This window comes from Microtus pennsylvanicus, chromosome 8 (assembly GCF_037038515.1).
Source record: "Microtus pennsylvanicus isolate mMicPen1 chromosome 8, mMicPen1.hap1, whole genome shotgun sequence".
Lineage (NCBI taxonomy): Eukaryota > Metazoa > Chordata > Mammalia > Rodentia > Cricetidae > Microtus > Microtus pennsylvanicus.
In genome coordinates, this window is record NC_134586.1 from 97,684,784 (window position 1) to 97,699,479 (window position 14,696).

The window sequence follows — 14,696 nt, forward strand, 5'->3', positions numbered from 1 at the left end:
ATCTTGGATTATCAACTTCTGGGTCTGGTTACTATGGAAGAAAGGTTCTTTCTCAGCCACTAAAGAGCAGCTCGAACAAGAAAACTGCATCCACAGAGACCTCTAAAGATGAGAGTACTTGGCATCCAGGCTCGGCTTTGATTGCCATGGAAGACAGTTGAATGAGATGGTTTCACTTTAATTCTTTTTTTTTTTAAATGGATTTGTTGCTATAAAAAAAAAGGAATATGGAAGGACCAGAGGTTGGCGACACAGAAGGCATTTCTTCACCCTGCCTCTCCATGCCGTGTTTTTCTCTAGTCTTTGACAAGCCAATTGAGACAGCTGGTGGGAGGACAGCCAATGCTCTTTCCCGAGAAGTGGCCTCAACCCAAGCTCACGTGGAAAATGGATGGGGTGCAATCTTAAACTAATTGATGAATTGCTGTGGGAAGTCCATTCATTAAAACACGCCCTGAGCAATGATGAAGCCATAAAGCTGCAGGAGCCGGGAGGATGCGTGAAGATGCTGCCCCTGCGTGGCTCACCATGCTGCCGTCCCCAGACAGGGGACCGACTGCATAGTCCTGGTGGCAGGGAGAGCCTCTCAGTGTGACGCCCGGTCTGTTTAAAGCTCCCGGGTGCTCCTCTACACAGAGAGATGACAATTGCCCTGACAGGATGGTCTTATGTAATGTCATTGCTACAGAGACTTCTACACAGTGCTTATCAAAGGTTTGCTTCTGAGGACTAAGATGGGTGTGTTTGGGACGCAGTAGAATAAATAGCAAGGACAGCATGCCCCCCCCCCAGGTCTGTGAGGCCTGTAAGTTTCCCTCCCCTAGAAAAGACAAATTCATATTGATGTGTTGGGGTCTATGTTACACCACGAGAAGAGATATTTCATACAAATCAGAAAGTCTTTTAAAGCAGGTGAACTGGGAGTCTGTGAGCTAGATTCTCCTAGGTTCCAAAGGGGACTCAGGGACAAAGCCAAGGGGGAGCTGAGGTCCCAGGCTCCCTAACGGTCCTCTCCCAGCCCAGGGGAAGGTGATTTCCTCATAGTCCCTGCCAGGATGGAACACCCCTACCGGCAGGTCCTTTCTGAGAGCAAAAGTTCAGGTTTTCTCATACCAAACAGGCAGACAGGCGATTGCTGCGGCTTCCTCTGCTGATCCCAGCTCTCAGGAGGATGGGCCTTTGCTGACGGCGCGGGAACAGGCCAGTGTGCAGAAGAGCTCATGAGATGAGCTCTGACATGCGCGCGTGTGTGTACATGCATGTGTGTGTATTGCGGGGTCACGTGCGCAGTGTGAACAGGGTGTGTGGTATGTATGGAGTGAGCTGAGAGCCTTGAGCAATTACGGCAGCGTGTTTTGACAAACTCTTTGGACTATTTTTCTCCGCTAGTTTGCTAGTCAGTCTGTACTGGAGACCAGGATGGGACAGACTGGGCCTGTCTGTCCCCTTTTCCCTACTTCAACAACTCCATAGAGAAAAGGCCCAATGCTTTTCTATAATTTATTTTTATTTCTTTATTTTTTTTTTAATGGAGACAGGGTCTCTCTCTGATGTAGCTCTGGCTATCTTAGAAGTCGGTGTGTAGACCGGGCTGGCCTTGAATTCATAGAGACCCACCTGTCTTTGCGAGTGTTAGGGTTGACCGTGTGTGCCACCGTGCCAAGCTGTAGCCAGGGCAGCTCCCTCTCTGTGTTCTCAGGTGGCTGCTGACAGGCCCCAGGTCCCTGTAGACTGTTGTTACCTGGGCCTCTCTGTTTGGCAGCTCACATAGGCAGGTGGCCTCCCTTAGAGCAAGCAGGGACAAAGCTGAGAGAGACCTAGTCAGGGCTGTTTTCTCTCCAACTCTTAGGTCAGGACCCCTGGCAATGCCTGGGAAGGTTACCTCACTTGCTTGTTGCTTTTTTTTTCTCGAGACAGGGTTTCTCTGTGTAGTCCTGGCTGTCCTGGAACTCACTCTGTAGACGAGGCTGGCCTCAGACTCACAGAGACCAGCCTGCTCTGCTCTGGGATGCCTTGTTCTTATATACGGGTGCATGCTAGGCCTTTTCCTGTGGCCAATTAGATATGTCTTAGACAGTCCAGTGGCTGCCTGTACGTATGTCTGTGTGTCATGCATTCCTGTATGCGTTCCATACCCCGAAATTACTCGACTGTATCTCTGTGCATTGTTGTTCAGGTCTTATGACAAAGAGCGCTTGGGTGAGCACTTGCCCAACGTTTTTTACGAGGGCTGTGGGACAAAAGCCTAGGTGGCAGTCTAAATTTCTCCCTCACTTCCTGTCACCTCTACTACATGGATTATTACGCCATTCTAGTCTGCGCTCCCACCCTGACCCCAAAGAGTCTCATGACTTCCTTTTGTTCTATGGCCCTAGAGAAGGAAGCTAGGGCCTCATTCATAAGCGAGTACTCTACCACTGACAAACACCCCGGCTCATCTCCGTCTCAGGACGTCTTCTTGCCCAGCAAGGCCAAGGCAGTTGTTTCTCCTATCCCCCATCCTGCCCTGTTTGTCCCCAGGCTGCCCTGGCTTGCAAGGCTAAACACCTCTTAGCTCTGTCTTGTCACCTTCAGGCGATCCGTGTGACTCTTCCAGATCAGGCAAGGTGTCTCTCATCCAGGTCTCACTGTCATCTGAGCAGGGTTCTCTCTGGAACTTCGAGGCTACCTAAGAACTGTCTGGTGTGTCTGTCTCTCTGGGCGTGGTGGCTCTTGGCTAGCAGGTATCAGCTGAAACTCTGGAACTAAGCCTTGTCCAGAACCGTCGCTGCTGCTCAGCTGTGGTGACTGTGAGTGCATAGATAATAGATTAACTACACCTCGAACCCAAACACCGTGAACACCGCTCACAGAGCTGCCTTTCACGGCTGGAGACAAACACAGGGAACAGTAAGTTCTGGTATTTGTGCAGTGTGATTGCATCTCTGGAGTGTGGCTTTGTAGCCTCCATCCCCTCCCCCCACGAAGCCCTGGGCATGGTGGAATTTTCCTTCCTCCTTTGATTTCTGACGGACACTTCTGCTTAGCCCTAGGACTTGAAGGGGCCACCTATCTCCGTGCTGAGTGACAGTGATTTTTCTCTAGACCCAAATGACTTGGCCTCCCCACTCCAAGGCCCCCACAGATTGTGCTCACAGTGGCTGCTGGGGCTCAGAGGCCATCTATCTCCCTGTCATTAGTCTGAACCCACTGGGGAGATCCACTGTGGTGACTTTTCCTTCTGACAAAATTCTAAGAATCATGCTGTCGAGGGACAGCGGGCCAGATGTGGATGGCGTTCTGTGGGAAGAGATTTGGCATTGACCCTCTGTGGTGGGTAATATCATGTTGTCAATTTGACAGCACCTGGAATCATTGAAGGGTTATAACTCTGGGTACATATGCGAGGGATCATCTATTAAGTCAACTGAAGCGGGAAGGGTTACCTAGTTAAAATATGGGCAGCCCCATCTCACCTGCTGGAGTAGACTTCATTAAAAAGGAGAAAAACGCTAACTATCAATGTTCATCCCCTTTGACTTCCTGGCTGTGCCTTCCCTGCCTTGACTGACTGCATCCCCTTGAACCGTTTGCCAAACAAACACCTCCTCCCATAAGCTGTTTTTGGAAGGTATTTGATTGCAGCAACCAGAGAGGTGACCAGCACAACCTCCCAGCTCCAGGCTGTTGCTCAGCCGCTCTGAGCTGTGGACTGGCTTTGAAGAGACCTGGCCTAGGGGACTTCAGAGGTGGTTCAGTGAAGGACTGAGGGTGGAATGGCTTAGTTTCCGTGGGAACAGAGGAGCCCAGCCCCGAGCATCATTCCTCACGTCCCTGCAGTCTGTAGTTCCATGTTGCAGTAGCATCCAATGTCCATTTCCACAGAGGAGAGGAAACTCAAGACAAGAGAGGCCATTGTGGCACCGCCTTGGCCATGGCTGGCCCCTGAGAGCTAAGTGTCTGTTGAATAGACCAATTGTCTTCTGGGCTGACCTCCCACCCAAGCTCCTGCTGCAGTTAACCCTTGCTCTTCCATGCCAGCTCCATTCCAGCACACAACATCATTCCTCCTAGTCAGTATCCAGCTGGCCACTGGGATGGAAGTGCCACCTCACTCTCTCTCCACCCCAACGATGACTACATCTGGAATCAACAAAGATCCAGACTTGCTGGGCATGTCTGTATATCAGTAGAATGTCCAGCTGCAAACACAGATCAGAGAGAGCAAGGGCATGGCTGGCCTCTGCTCGCTCTACCTCCTTCGTTCCAGCCTTCCCATCTGTGGTTTTGAGGAAGACTGGCCCCTCCCCAGACAATGACCCCCTCCCCAGACAATGACCCCCTCCCCAGACAATGACCCCCTCCCCAGACAATGACCCCCTCTCCAGATAATGGCCTAAGAGACTCAGTCATAACGACTGGGGGAGTTTCTTTCTTCTGTCTCTACAGCTATACATGACTGGGAGCCATGTGAAGCTGGCTTATGTGACAGGCAGACACCTTGTTTTTGATGCTGGAACAGTCAGGACACATGGGGAAAATGGGACTAAGGTATGGGCTGAGGAGCATGCCATGGGAGTTTTATCAGACTAGAGAAAGGACAGTACAGATTTGTGTGTGTGTGTGTGTGTGTGTGTGTGTGTGTGTGTAAGAGAGAGAGAGAGAGAGAGAGAGAGAGAGAGAGAGAGAGTTCGCTTCAAGCCCAGCAAAGGAATTGACACCAGCAATGGCGAGAAAGGAGTGGGGACAGATCCTGGTCACGAAGCTGGGACAGAAGTATTTATCAGTGGCTCTACAGGTAGCTTTGTCTTGCAGCCTGGATGGGTCAGAGGAGTCCTTTTCTGCCTTGGATCTGATGCAGTAGACTGTGAGGCGCCAGAGCTTGTGGCCAGGCAGGCATCACAGAAGGCCATGTGTAGTACCTGAAGTTTCAGGAGTTCTGCTTGCCTGCAGCCCAGCCCAACCTCTTGCTCCGCCCAGCTCCCTAGGCCTGCTGTCTTGGGGTCACATCAGTCCTCTCTGCTCAGCTGGCCTTTCTCCCAGGGGAGGAGAAAAGCAGGAAGGGCATTTCTGTGTCCCAAGTGAGTCACCTCATTCCAGAACCTGGTTCTTGGTCACAGAAGTGCCCGTGACATTCCCTGCTCCCTTCCTTCCAGTCAGCTGAAGAAAGCAGCTGAGGCGTGGCCACAAGGGGCACAGAGCATGGGCGAGCATGGGCGAGCATGGGCGAGCATGGGCGAGCATGCTGTTCATCCCTGGCACCCTCTAGCCTTCTGCTGGATCTATCCCCTCGCACTGGGTTGCTGCCTCCAGCTCCCTCTATGCCCCTGTCCCCAGATGGCCAAGGCCACTCTCAGGCTCTACAGGGGAGGGAGCAGCCGCTTGTGGAACTTCCCCACTGCTAGCACTGTGGGCCAAGAGCTGAGTTAAGAGCTCTGTGAAGAAGAACTCTGTTCACAGTGGCTACCTGGGGAGCCCGTGCTTTTACTGCACCTATTTCATCTGTGTGTGTGTGGGGGTGGGGGGAAGATGATTGGCCCAAGGTCACAGAGCAATTTTTATCCACTTTTTACCTCACGCTAAGTATATTTGTATATGCGGGTCTCCTACATTCCCACTCCCGAGTCTCATGTTGTGCACGACGTTCTCTGTGCCAAGCAACAGCTGTCTTGGGGAGCCCAGCCGGGCCTGTTGATGGTGTACATTTCCTTGTGAGGAGTGGGGAGGGTCCCAAGACTATCACCTGAGTATCCAGCTACTCCTTAGTTGTTGAATGCAAGGCTTTCCCAGATTACACAGCTGGCCTTGGGGAGGACTAGAGTATACAGAAGGCTGTGTCTAGAGTATACAGAAGGCTGTGTCTAGAGTATACAGAAGGCTGTGTCTAGAGTATACAGAAGGCTGTGTCTAGAGTATACAGAAGGCTGTGTCTAGAGTATACAGAAGGCTGTGTCTAGAGTATACAGAAGGCTGTGTCTAGAGTTTGTAGAAGGCTGTGTCTAGAGTATACAGAAGGCTGTGTCTAGAGTATATAGAAGGCTGTGTCTAGAGTATACAGAAGGCTGTGTCTAGAGTATACAGAAGGCTGTGTCTAGAGTATACAGAAGGCTGTGTCTAGAGTATATAGAAGGCTGTGTCTAGAGTATACAGAAGGCTGTGTCTAGAGTATACAGAAGGCTGTGTCTAGAGTATACAGAAGGCTGTGTCTAGAGTCTGTAGAAGGCTGTGTCTAGAGTATACAGAAGGCTGTGTCTAGAGTCTGTAGAAGGCTGTGTCTAGAGTATACAGAAGGCTGTGTCTAGAGTCTGTAGAAGGCTGTGTCTAGAGTATATAGAGGGTGTGTCTAGAGTATACAGAGGGTGTGTCTAGAGTATACAGAAGGCTGTGTCTAGAGTATATAGAAGGCTGTGTCTAGAGTATACAGAAGGCTGTGTCTATAGTATACAGAAGGCTGTGTCTAGAGTCTGTAGAAGGCTGTGTCTAGAGTATACAGAAGGCTGTGTCTAGAGTATACAGAAGGCTGTGTCTAGAGTATACAGAAGGCTGTGTCTAGAGTATACAGAAGGCTGTGTCTAGAGTATACAGAAGGCTGTGTCTAGAGTTTGTAGAAGGCTGTGTCTAGAGTATACAGAAGGCTGTGTCTAGAGTATATAGAAGGCTGTGTCTTGAGTATACAGAAAGTTGTGTCTAGAGTATACAGAAGGCTGTGTCTAGAGTATATAGAAGGCTGTGTCTAGAGTATACAGAAAGTTGTGTCTAGAGTATACAGAAGGCTGTGTCTAGAGTATACAGAAGGCTGTGTCTAGAGTATATAGAAGGCTAGTTAGGGTTACTATTTGCTGTGATTAAACACCATGATCAAAGCAACTTGGGAAGGTAAGGGTTTATTTGGCTCGCACTTATATATCATAGTGTATTAATGAAAGAAGTCAGGATAGGAACTCAAGTAGGGCAGAACCTGGAGTCAGGAGCTGATTCAGCGGTCATGAAGGGGAGCTGCTTATTGTCTTGACCCCATGGCTTGCTCAGTCTGCTTTCCTACAGTACCCAGGACCACCAGCCCAGAGATGGTTCTCCTAGGTGAACTTTGGCAAATCCTGCTTGTGTTTGTCCTTGGAACCTTACAGGGAGGAAGGTGCCTATTTATCTCTGCAAGGGAAGGGACTTAATAGCTCCTGTGTAGGCTTACGTAGTTCCACTTTACCCAGGAAGAAGCAGAGGTCTGGGAACTTCAGTAACTTGTGAACTCACATATGGGTCCTTGTTGGGTTTGGGCAAATGAGATACAAAATGTCTTTAAACTCCAAAATTCCTTCATCATTGGGCCACCTAATCTCTTGGAAGCTTGTTCCTGCTTCACCTCTGGTGCCCAGAGCTTGGGAGTCGCAGAACAGGCTTTTGGAGCCAGTCCAGACTGTGGAACCAGAGGTGCAAGTTTTGCTAGGCCATTCTGACTGGTTAGAACCGGTCTCTCTAGAGACTGCTTGTCTGTCAGTCTGCAGCCTAAGTCTCCTTTTCCCTTGTGTCTTTTGCTTAGGACTCCAAGTTTATCTAAAGCTTCCCGGAGGAAGGGGACACCACCTACTGAGCCAAATCCTCCCACCATAGGGCCATGTTGTACAGTTGTGCCCAGACCACAGGGAGAAATGGCAGGTGACTTTTGCACTTGAATGGCTCCTAGCCTGGGTAGTGGGGTCTGGATTTTGGAACTATTTTCAAGGATAACTGCTCAAGAGAAGAGCCTGGACTCCGAAGGAGGTGAAAGAACAGAGAAACAAGGCCCCACTGGAGCAAGATTGAGTGATCACTGATTCTGATTCTTAACCTGTGGGTCGCAACCCCCTCGGCAAACCTGTGTCTCTGAAAAATATTTACGCTGCAATTCAGAAGAGTAGCAAAATTACAGTCGTGGAGTAGCAAGGAATAGTGTTATGGTTGGGGTCAGCACAGCATGAGGAACTGTGTTAAAGGATCACAGCACAGGAACCCTGAGAACCGCTGCTTTGGGTGGATGTAGGGAGAGACCTGGGGACCTGGGGGAGGACACCAGTTTCCAGCATGGGATTCCTCCAGTGAGGATGGTTTGAGGGAGCAAGGGGTAGGTAGGGGGAAAGGATTAGATTTACAAAGCCTCACTGAGGACAGAAGATTGAGCTGGTCACAGACACACAGGATGACAGACTCCCTTGTACTTTTTTCTTTCTTTCTTTTTTTTTTTTTGAGAAAAAAAAATTTTCTCTGTAGTTTTGGAGCCTGTCCTGGAACTATCTCTTGTAGACCAAGCTGTCCTTGAACTCACAGAGATCTGCCTGCCTCTGCCTCTGAGTGCTGGGATTAAAGGAGTATGCCACCACCACCTGGCTTCCCTTGTACTTTTTAATGTTTTTCATGTGTGTGTATGCATGTTTACATATGTGGAACACACATTTGTGTGGACAGCCCAAGGTAGTCATTGGGTAACTTGCCCCATAACCCTATTTATATATTTATTTATTTGTTTGTTTATTACTGAACTAGGGCTTGCTGATTCCAGTTAGCAGCTTGCCCCCAGGATTTCTGTCTCTTAGGTGCTGAGATTAATGGTGGCAGCCACACCTGCTCAGCTTTTACATGGTTCTAGAAATCTGAATTCTGGTCCTCATGCCTACACGTCACATGCTTTATGTACTGAAGCATCATTGCCCTATGCCCCTTCTCTTTAAAAAAAAAATCAGTTTCCGCGTTTGCTGTTGGAGTAGTGATAGACAGAGAGAAGTGTGGCTGGGTCTGTGTGTATCTGACCTCCAGCTTCAATTCTGTGTCCTGTACTGCATGACTATTGTGACACTGAAGTCAGGGATGGGGGACACTGGTACCCTCCTCACAGTCTGATCATATCTCGTGTGCATGTGTGTGCATATGCGCATGTGTGTGCATGTGTGTGCATGGGCATGTGTTCATATGTGTGCATGCGGGTGCATGGGCATGTGTTCATATGTGAGCATGTGCGTGCATGCATGGGCATGTGTGTGCATGGGCATGTGTTCATACGTGTGCATGTGTGTGCATATGCGTGCTTGCATGTGCATGTGTGTGCATGGGCATGTGTGTGCATATGCGTGCATGTGTGTGCATGGGCATGTGTGTGCATATGCGTGCATGCATGTGCATGTGTGTGCATGGGCATGTGTTCATACGTGTGCATGTGCGTGCATATGCGTGCATGTGCGTGCATATGTGTGCATGCATGTGCATGCGGGTGCATGGGCATGTGTTCATGTGTGTGCATATGCGTGCTTGCACACACATATGTGTGTGCATGTGTGTTCACATGTGCGCACGTGGGCATGCGTGGGCATGCATGTGCATATGTGTGTGCACATATGTGTGCGTGTGTGCATATGTGTGCATGTGGGCAGTGTGCATATGATTGTGGGTGTGTGTATGTTTATGTGTGCATGTGTGTGCATGCATGTGCATATGTGTACATGTGTGTGCATATGTGTGCATGTGTGCATGTATGTGCATATGCTAGTCGATGTAGTTTCATGTCATATGTAGATCTGTGCTGACATCATTGATGGTTCTTCCTGTGCCAGATAGATTAACAAATAAGCTTCCTATGGGGAGGTAACCAGGCTCCTCTAATAACAAGGCTTCCTGCTCCCCCCTCAGCTCTGTGCCCTTGGTCTGGGCTTTTTAGCAGGCTCGTGTTCAAACACCCTGCTCAGAAGTGACAATGCACCAGTTTCCGGGCTACAATTACCAGAAAAGGCAAAGTGTCTAGAAGGCTTTGCTGGACGTTTTGTTAATGTTGGCTTGGGAAGGAAAAAAATATACTGATATAATTTGTCTATTACATTTAACAGCTGCAGACGATGCTAGGAGGGACCCTGCAGTCCCTGCCGTGAGGTGAGAGCACAGCCTCATGCACAGGTGACACTGTGCGGGTCCTCCTGTTTTTGGCTAAATTTTACATTGTGGGGCATCTTTTCTTAGCATTTGAGATAGATTTTGAGAACCCCTAGGAAGTGAACGCTCTCTAAAGAGGGGAGAGGAAAACGCCCTATCTCTTAATATCAATTTTATGCTCTACATATTTCGGGTTAGTGACTAGCACATGAATTCTTCCATCCATTAACTCTGACATTGGAGGACTGGAAATCGCAGCGTCAGACACACCCAGGGGAAAAACAAGTCTTGCATCCTGCTGAAGCAGCCACAGAAGCGATGCAACATTTCCCTCTGGTGGTCATTTTTAGCATTGCACCCTAGGATGGCTCTCGCGTCTTTTGGAATGGAGCCTTGAAAGTCTGAGCTCCTACACCTTCCAAACAGCAATTTAGTAAATGCCAATGGCAACCAGACTACAGGAAGTCTAGTGTAGAGGAGCAAGGGGTCAAGAGGACCGCGAGATGAAGTTGACAAAGACTCTGACGCCTTTGGAAAGGGACAGAGCCGAGCAACGGTGACATCTAGGGGCTCTGGGTCATGCAGCATGGGGTTTGAGTTTGGAACCTGTCCTTGTCAGCCACTGGACCTAGAACAAGCTAAGTAGGTGTGTTCATCCATCCTATGAGGCAGGGTCTTCTTGGGCAGGCCAAAATGGCTTCAGACTTGAGACTCTTCTCTGGCCTCAGCTTCCCTAGTGCTGTGAGTATATGGAGAAGCATCAAGACTGGGTTACTTGCTTTTGGAGGCCCGTCTTTTCCATACATAGTGGTAAAACAGGAGTAGTGAATTGACCCTAATGAGGCTCATTAGGCCAGCATGGTCACTATTAAATACGTGAAATGTGAGAAACACAATAGAGCCACTAAATGGAAGGTAAATATAGTTCATATATTATATATTAATATATATGTATTACTATGACTAATAACTAGTGAGATAAAGGAGGAGGTCTGGGAGACAGGGAAGGCTGCACAAATGAGATTCAGAGTTTGTAGGATGAGTAGGAGTTTCCATTCAAAGGGAGAAGTGTAGGCAGAAGTTTCTGTCCCACCAGCAGTTCCCAAATAAACACCCCGAGGCTTATGTTAATTGCAAATGGTTGGCCCATAGCTCAGGCGTATTACTAGCTAACTCTTGCATTTTAAATTAACCTATATTTCTATTGATGCTCTGCCACATGGCGGAACCTTGATTAGCATGACAGGGTCCTCTCCTGCTCCCTCTGCATCTGGCTGGCAACTCCTGACTCTGTCCTTCTCCTTCCCATCATCCTTAGTTTGGTCTCCCTGCCTATCCTTCCTGCCTGGCTACTGGGTTTTATTAGAGCAATTTGAGTGATAAATCTTTACAGTGTACAAGAGGATTATCCCACAGAGGAGAAGGGCAGTCTGGATGCATGAACTGTGTGTACAAAGGCATTTTGCTAAGGACTGTCGCATGGCATTTAGGACGGTTTAATTAGTTTGGTCTGGTCTCAGCTTACATTGAGAGAGGTGGGGCTGGAGAGAGAGCTCAATGGCTCAGAGTCTGCTTTTGCTCAGCATGTGAGTTTGGTTCCTAGCGTCCAGGTGCCAGGGCTCAGAACTGCCTGTAATCCCAGCACCAGGGAATCCAGTGTCTCGCTCTGGCCTCCACAGGCACACACATGTGTGCACATAGCCCCTCTCATCCACATACACACAATTAAAAATTATAAAATAAATCTTAAAAATACACTGAGTGGAGCTGGGTGGTGGTGGCGCACGCCTTTAATCCTAGTGCTTGGGATGCAGAGGCAGGTGGATTTCTGTGAGTTTGAGGCAGCCTGGTCTACAAGAGCGAGTGCTGGGATTAAGAGCGTGTGTCGCCACCGCCCGTCCTTCCATTTCCCTTGAGTCCTTCTCTAGATTTGAAAATGGAGTCAGGGGCTACCTGGGCCACTGTGATCCTAGGGACTGTGTTGATAGTGGCCCTGTCCCTTTGGTTTCCCCTCTGATGCAGACGGATGGATGGCCTGTCCGCCTCCGTCAGAAACTAGGCAGCCAGCAGGTGGCGCTGTGGGGCCAGAGCCTGTGCCAGCCACAGAAGCCCAGAGGACCATGTGAGGCAAAGGGGAGGCCCAGGACCTGGGAACCAGAGGGTGCAAGGGGCCATCTAAACACATTCTGCTTGGCTGTGTACTAGCAAACACAGATATTACACCAAGTACAGACACACAGGTTTGTTCACACACATGTTGTATCTATTAGTAAAATGTATGTACATACATGTGCATACTTACATTCCCACTAGCGTATCTATACACAGGTACACGTCTGACGGTACCTACACACATTAGTATATATCGAAACTATTGCACGCTTGTTTATACAAAACCGTGTTGACTAGTTATAATATGTCAGCGTGGCACAAGCTAGAGTCAGCAAAGGAGGGAACCTCTACAAGACTGGGCTGTGGGCAAGCCTTTAGGGCATTTTCTTAGTGACGCCCATTGTGGGCGGGGCCATCCCTGGGCTGGTGGTCCTGGGTTCTGTAAGAATGCAGGCTGAGCAAGCCATGGGGAGCAAGCCAGTAAGCAGCTCCCCTCCATGGCCACTGCATCAGCTCCTGCCTCCAGGTTCCTGCCCTGCTGAGTTCCTGTCCTGACTTCCTTCAGTGATGGACTACAATATGGAAGTGTAAGTCAAGCAAAGCTTTTCCTCCCCGAGCTGCCTTTTGGTCACCGTGTTTCATCCCAGCAATAGTAACCGTAAGACAATAGCACACGTCCATACACACAGAGATGCTGTGGCATACACACTGGCCTGTATGTGTGTTTACGCATGTGCACCCGTGGATTTGCACATGCGCATATCTGTAGGCATCAGCATGAAGAGTGACCGCTGGCTTTCACCCTCTGAAGGCTGAGGAAGGCGATGTCACTAAAGCCACTCGTGACTCAAGATCTCCTCTCACCTCAGACTGCTTAGTTACATAAAAACGTGATCACAGCATCACATGCGAACATGCGAAATGCAGCCGGGGACCAGATTCCCACAGCAGCTGTGAAGATTTGCAATAAAACAAGCCCTTACCCATCCACTGACTACAACTGAAAAGCACTGTACTCATTTGCACTGGTGTTTTACCTGTGTGTATGTCTGAGGGTGTCGGGTCCCCTGAAGCTGGAGTTATAGACAGTTGTGAGCTGCCATGTGGGTGCTGGGAATTGAACTGGGGTCCTCTGGAAGAGCAGCCAGTGTTCTTAATCACAGAGCCATCTCTCCAGTCCATCATATTCTTACACTCAATATGGATAACTATGGTTTTCTCCAAGAGAAATCTTACCCATGTCTGAATACAACATCATGGTGGGTGTTTGGGATTTGAAAACCAGAGAGGGAGACCGGCTCTGCCACTCCATAAAAACTGCGATGGTCAGGGGTAGAGCCTGGAGTGCAGGCCTCAGCGGAGGAACGCGATAACAGCATGTGAGGAACGGCACACTGGGATGCTGAGGGTGCAGCTACAGCAGTTAGGAGCAGGGGAGACAAGAGGGGACCATCAAGACCAGGGCCACCTTTCTCAGTGGTGATGCACAGTGGCACCAAAGAGACCCCGCAATGACTGTTGTCTGCTGACTCCCCTTAAAGTGCGGGGACCAGGACTGAACCAGGACTGAATGGGGAAAGCACCCGCTGGACTGGGGAAGAGTCTGGGTTACTATGTGTGAAGGACCCTGGTATTTTTGAGAAGATGACCTCGTCAGAGAATCAAAAGCAGCAACACCCACTGCACAGTCGATGAAGGTGAGTGAGACCGGAATCAAGCTTTCAGTTGCTTTTCTCATGGCCGAGTAACTTCAAGGGTAAATGATTGGCTTTGGCTTACAGCTTCAGAGAGTTCAGTCCATCATGGCTGGGACAGCATGGCTGAGCGGTTCAGCTTACCCCAGGGCAGGCCTGGGAGCAGCGGGTGATGATACAGGCCTCAGGGAGCCAACCTCCAGGGCCTTACCTCCTCCAGCTGGGCTCTGTCTCCCATTTCTGCCAATGTCCCACAGTGCCACCACCTGGACCAAGCATCAAACTGTAGTCCAGCTTACAAAGGCAGCTGTGCTTTTTTGGGGGGCGGCGGGCAACAGGCCTTTCTTTCCAGATCTTGCCATAACATGTGTCTGTAAGGATGATCTCAGGCCTGGTGTGTTGAATGCTTAGGTCTTTGAAGCCTGTTTGAGAAGAGCAGCTTGTCCTGTGACCAGGTCATAAAATCATAGTCATGAAGTTATGGCCACGTGGCTTCTCGCTGCTGGCTTTGGGAAGCATAAAGTAAAAGTAGGCCGGTGTCCCAGCTGAGAAACAATAATTGCTCATCAGCAGTCTCTGTCACCTCCCTGGGAACACACGGGCATGCCCAATCTGAGGGCCAGTTTCGGCCTTAAAAGTTGACGGTCACACAAGCTGTCCCTGTGGCAGCCTCTGAGCTAAACGCCTCACACGTCCTGCAAGCTGCCTGCTTTCTTCTTTGTAGGATGCTGACTCACGGCCGATTGAATGGAGTGTCTCAATCCAACTAAGACGCTCATGCCCTGGTGGCATCAGAACGGTTCTCAACCACTGTCGGGTGAAGCCCCTGAGGTGGCAGTGGAGGCTTTCTCCTTAAGTTCCAAGAAGCAGGCGTCAGTACTGAAGAGGCAGGTGGCGGTAGGCTGCCTGTGTCTGCTCTCCCTCTCCTCTCTGAGCAAAGGAAGACCAGGTACTTAAAGGAGCCATCCCAAGCCCCACTGCATGGAAGAACAGCTCTCTGCTAAAGACTGTGATGAAGTC